This window comes from Rana temporaria, chromosome 13 (assembly GCF_905171775.1).
Source record: "Rana temporaria chromosome 13, aRanTem1.1, whole genome shotgun sequence".
Taxonomy (NCBI): domain Eukaryota; kingdom Metazoa; phylum Chordata; class Amphibia; order Anura; family Ranidae; genus Rana; species Rana temporaria.
The window spans coordinates 1,674,283-1,680,282 of record NC_053501.1 but is presented as its reverse complement, the minus strand read 5'-3'; the positions used below and the strand labels follow the sequence as shown (position 1 = coordinate 1,680,282).

General features: G+C 50.4%; 1 protein-coding gene across 1 annotated transcript in view; it reads left to right on the top strand.

Moving 5' to 3' along the window:
- Positions 1-265: 265 nt before the first annotated feature.
- FERMT2 (FERM domain containing kindlin 2) overlaps positions 266-6,000 on the top strand; it is a gene marked incomplete in the record, with an annotated part of 56,856 nt that continues 51,121 nt past the window's right edge. Inside the window, 1 exon segment of the mRNA XM_040333710.1 lies at positions 266-754.

Here is a 6,000-nt window from a genome sequence, read left to right as displayed (position 1 = left end):
GATTATAGTATACATTGATTATATGATACATTGATTATAGTATACATTGATTATAGTATACATTGATTATATGATACATTGATTATACACAGTATACTATTATCTCTTATCCATCCACAGCCCCGCCGGTTACAATGTATCGGAAGAGTCCCCGCAGATCGGGACGGGTGACGTCACCGCCGGTGATTGACAGCTGAGCTGCGCTGCCAAAGTCGGCGACTCGCATCCTCCGGCTGCTCTGATTGGACGGGGGAAAGGAAGGAGTGTGGCTGGATTAGCGGTCTGCATTGCTTTGCTTCCTTCCTAGAGGGAGAAGGGGAGAGCAGAGCTCCTCCATCCCCCAATCCCAGCACTCAGAGGCCCGGATGTTGGCTCCAATCCTGGCTTTTTATTCACTTCCATAAAAGGGCAGAGAAGAGTCTGAAGACTCCTCCGAACTTCCCTCACTTTGCTGGACCCTGAAAAGTTTTCCTCCTCCTGTGCTCCCCTCTGAGGCTCGCTGCCCCTCCTCCAGGCTGCTGCTCAGTTAGCGGTTGTGAGAATAGAGGAGAGGAGAAGAGAGGAGAAAAGAGGAGAGCAGGGAGAGAAAGCAGGGAGAGGAGAGGAGGGGGAGTGACTGCAGCAGATTGAGAAGCAGTGACGTGATCCCAGCCTGGAGAGCTCAGCCAGGGGGACTCCATTATCTGAGGCACACAGCCTGCCCCTGTCCTCCTCTTCATTGTCCAGCCTGGGTGACCACTGTGCAAGCAGAGAGGTAAGTGTGTGTGTGGGGTGGGGGGTGCATGCATTTATTACCCCCCTCCATCCCAGCCCCATGCTCTATTACCCCCCCCCCCCCCCCCCCCATCCCTCTGTATGAAAAGTTCTATTGCAGCCAGCAAGCAGACAGACCGGTTTTGTTGGTTGGGATTGGAAACAGGTGAAGAGATTCCCAGAGAGGAGGATGTGAGGAGCACAATGGATGATGATGTGCCTGGCTGGCTGCAGAGAGAGGAGAGGGAGCCATCCTGGGCTTGGAGGAGAGGAGAGGGAGCCATCCTGGGCTTGGAGGAGAGGAGAGGGAGCCATCCTGGGCTTGGAGGAGAGGAGAGGGAGCCATCCTGGGCTTGGAGGAGAGGAGAGGGAGCCATCCTGGGCTTGGAGGAGAGGAGAGGGAGCCATCCTGGGCTTGGAGGAGAGGGAGCCATCCTGAGCTTGGAGGGGGGGAGAGGGAGCCATCCTGGGCTTGGAGGAGAGGGAGCCATCCTGGGCTTGGAGGAGAGGAGAGGGAGCCATCCTGGGCTTGGAGGAGAGGAGAGGGAGCCATCCTGGGCTTGGAGGAGAGGAGAGGGAGCCATCCTGGGCTTGGAGGAGAGGAGAGGGAGCCATCCTGGGCTTGGAGGAGAGGAGAGGGAGCCATCCTGAGCTTGAAGGGGGGGAGAGGGAGCCATCCTGGGCTTGGAGGAGAGGGAGCCATCCTGGGCTTGGAGGAGAGGAGAGGGAGCCATCCTGGGCTTGGAGGGGAGGAGAGGGAGCCATCCTGGGCTTGGAGGAGAGGAGAGGGAGCCATCCTGGGCTTGGAGGGGAGGAGAGGGAGCCATCCTGGGCTTGGAGGAGAGGAGAGGGAGCCATCCTGGGGTTGGAGGAGAGGGGAGGGGAGCCATCCTGGGCTTGGAGGGGAGGAGAGGGAGCCATCCTGGGCTTGGAGGAGAGGAGAGGGAGCCATCCTGGGGTTGGAGGAGAGGGGAGGGGAGCCATCCTGGGCTTGGAGGGGAGGAAGCTGCCCTGAGCTAGGAGGAGCTGCACAGTCCAGCCAGCAAGCCAACTTCATCCAGAGAGGGAGGCATGCTCTGCCAGATGGGAGTCGTAGTCCCCCCCCCCCCCCCCCAGATACAGGGTGACGGAGCGACTTTAAGATATTTTGTTATTTTTAGGCGTTTTATAGGGCGCAGGCTGTTCAGAGGGAGTTTTATTGAGTGTGAAGAAGAGCTTACACTCTAAACTTCCTGTCGCTTGTTGTTGTATGTACACATGTTCGGTTTAATTGGGTGGAGAAAGTTGAGTATATGAAAGGGGGAGCCGAACCCCAAGACTGACCGCTAAGTCGCGGAAACCTATATAGAAAATATTTATTTCAACGCTCCCCTTTTGTTTTTGTTTTATTTTTTTTTATATATTGTTTTTGTTTGTTTATATAATATATATTTCATTATTATTTACTTGTATATAATATTTATTATTTCATTATTTTTTTTTTATTTTTTTTTTAATAGTTCGTTTAATTCAACCAAATAACAACAGGGTAAAAAACAATACATTTTACAATAAGTCCCTTATGTCAAAAAGCCAGTTGCATGTATCCTATATACTGTAATTTTTTTATTATTATTGTATTTTTAAGTATAAATGAAAAAAGGCGCTTATTTTAGTTTAATCGAAGGTGATCGTCATACATGTTACAAATGGACCGTAAGACCTTCAGGTTTCGCGCCGCGTGGACTGAATGGTGGTAAAAGTGGACCTGTACTTTCTAATACTGACCATAGCCTTTGCTGGTCAGGGCCCTAAACTGTCAAAATAGACCATTAAAGGACCCGGTGTACATAGGGGGAGGGGTGGGGGGGGGGGTGGGGTTGTCATGCTTTCACGTTGACTTTTGTATGGGGGGGGTCTCTAATGCCATTGTACATGAAGTCCAATCATCAGTCAGCTGTGCCGGGCTCCATTCAGCCAATAATAAAATAAACTGATCACAAAATACAATTTTGATCCAAATCCTCCCCGTTCTATGGGGACCTTTTACTGTCATTTAATAAGAGTTCATCGTTTAGGATAGTGGTCTCCAAACTTTGGCCCTGGGGCCAGATGAGGCCCTTTTCTTGCTTTTATCCAGCCCTTGAGGCATAATTCCTTCCACTGTACCCCACCCCCCACCATGGGGGCATAATTCCTTCTACTGGTCCCACCCCCCACCATGGGGGCATAATTCCTTCCACTGGTCCCCCCCCCCCACCATGGGGGCATAATTCCTTCCACTGGTCCCCCCCCCCACCATGGGGGCATAATTCCTTCCACTGGTCCCCCCCCCCCCACCATGGGGGCATAATTCCTTCCACTGGTCCCCCCCCACCATGGGGGCATAATTCCTGCCACTGGTCCCCCCCCCACCACCATGGGGGGCATAATTCCTTCCACTGGTCCCCAACTATTTCTCCCCCTAATACCCAAGATCGGGTATTGTTTACTCGCACTGGGCACAGTCCGGCCCCCCTAAAGTTTGAAAGACCGTAAACTGGCCCTATGGAAAGTTCTCGGTTCTCATTGGCCCACTTTACCAAAATGCCCGTAATGGTTGTATTGTATCGGCACTTGGAGAACCTGTCACCAGAACATTAATTTCTACTCTCTTCCCAATGTATTATATAAGTGCATTTAATGCATTGCTGTAAAATCCTCCCTTATGTATAGCATTCAAAAGCTCTGAGGCTGCTGCTGGGGGCCGCCATCTTGGATGTGATGTCAGCGGGCTCAGAGCTGCCACTCAAATGACCCCCCTATAGCAGTGATGGGCAACCTTGGCACCCCGGATGTTTTGGAACTACATTTCCCATGATGCTCCACTACACTGCCGAGTGCATGAGCATCATGGGAAATGTGGTACCAAAACATCTGGTGGGGCCGAGGTTCTCCATCACTGGTTTGCTGAAGGAGGGGAGGGGCAGAGGAGCTGGGCCAACGCAGACAGTAAATTGCTCATTCCCAGAAGGGCGGGCTGTGTAATGCAAGGAGGGAGGGGGCTGTGCTGGAGACGCTCCCCCCGACTTGTTCATTTCCCCCCGACTTAGTTGGGGTAGGCGGTACACTTTGGTGGGGGTGGGACCAGACACGCCCTGTGACCTTTGACCTCTGGGATCCCACCTTCTGACCTTTGGGGGAGGCCCCTGTTCAAATTCCTGAGTCCTAGCCATATTCTTCAATGGGAAACCCCTAACCCTACTTATAATTTATATAGCGACAACCGTTTAGGCAGAACTTTCTATAGTGCGCCGGGTTCTCTGACAAGTTCAGAGTTGCATTGCAAATCATTAAAAAAAAAAAAAAAAAAATCACAGAAAAATTGAGTCATTTTAAATGGTTTTATTTTTTCTTCCTAAAAAAAAAAAAAAAAAATTAAATAAAAAAAAAAAAAATTAAATGGCTAATTATTTCTGTGATTTTTTTTATTTTTTTTTCCTGCAATTTTTGAAATTGGTGACAAGGTCCCTTTAAGACCAAAGTGGTGTCACCCGCAGCAGCAGCCAATCCGCATAGATTTTTCTGGGTTCGGACTCCCAGGAATTGAGAAAAGCTGCGAGCAGATTGGCTGCCGTCGCTCCTGTGTACTCTGCCCTGGTCTCATTATATTTTCGTGACCGATGACGCGCTGTGCGTCCCGTGAGAGTTGTTTGTGTTTATTTCTATGGAGTCTGAGGTTTCACCGCGTCTCTTCTTCCTCTTTCTTTGTTATTTTTTTCTGGTGGGGCGACGGATTTCTTGATTTGCGTTTTTTCGTGACTCTTGGGTTTGGTAGCAGCTGATGACGGGGATCGGCGATGGGCCCCGCGTCTGCAGAGCTGGGTGTGGATGAGGAATGGGTGGGAATCGCAGCCGTGGGAATCCCTGAGATCGTCACATTTGTGACTTTGTGGTTAGCGAAGGGTTAAAGGAGTTTATTTCTAGTGGCAGAGATTTTATTTGTCACCAAAATGTATTTTCAGCCATCTGGTGTTGCTTTTATTTCTTATTATTATTATTATTATTATTATTATTATTATTATTATTATGTATCAGTTTTGTTGTAGATTTTGTTCACAATGTATCAATATTTGTGAGTTTTTATGTAAAGTGCATGTCTACCTAAAACAGATTTTTCTAGTTTTTGTTGGAGGGGGGTGGGGGGCGGGGGCATTCACACTATTGATTTGCTGTAAAATGTGCAACACGTGTTGGGTGGCAGGCAGGATTTTTGGCATGTCGGGCAGCCCATATAATTTGGAAGCCCCAACACAGACAGGGGCGGACTGACAACTCATGGGGCCCCCGGGCAATAGAAGATTATGGGCCCCCGGGCTTACAGATGGCCACCACACCAGGAGGCAGTGCAGAGGCGGGGCAGCTAAAATCTCGGGATTTTCACATCAAAAGCATGTCGGTTTCGGACATATCGGGGACAGATGTAAAAAAAAAACACAGATTTTTACATACTGTCCCTGGTTTTACTGAGCCTGGCAACCCGGATAGGCAGTGCCCGAGTGACTCAATGGTCAGTCCGCACCTGAACACAGCCCTTCTCCATAGAGGAACCCTTGAAATAATTTTCAGATCTTAAGGGGGGGGACCTGACCTGACCTAAAAGTCACTAATTGGGGTCAGTAGGAGGATTGCCCATTAAATTGTTGGGCAGTGAGGAAGATGCCACCCTGAGACGGATAAAAAGATAATTGGTGTCCTACATCTGGCTCTACCAAGTGGCAGTGGACCTGGAGCTCTGGAGGAACCACCAAGTTGGAGGGACCATCAGTCACAGCTCAAGGAACCCCCAAGCAACCTCTAGATCAGGGGTGTCAAACTCAATTTCATGGTGGGGCCGCATCAGCATTATGATTGCCCTTAAAAGGGTCGGTTGTATCTGTGAGATTAGATGTCCAGCGTATCCCCCTCCCCCTTACATTAGATGTCAAGAGCCCCCCCCCCCCCCACCATCAGAAGTTGGGTCCCCCACTCTCCCTTACATCACAGTGCACCCCCCTTTCCTTATGCTGATGCTGGGAAGAAGGGTGTGGAGAAGGACCAGAGGAGGGCTGGAGGCAGTGGCGTATCTAGGGTATGGGACGTGCCATGGGGAGGGGGGGCGACAAAAATGTTGCCCCCGCACAAAAAAAAACCCACCCGTCCTGCGGCCACCTCTCAGCTCTCAGAGACCGGCACCCTGCCCCTCCTCCCGACTATGCCCACCACAGAGCTGCACCCGGCCCCTCCTGA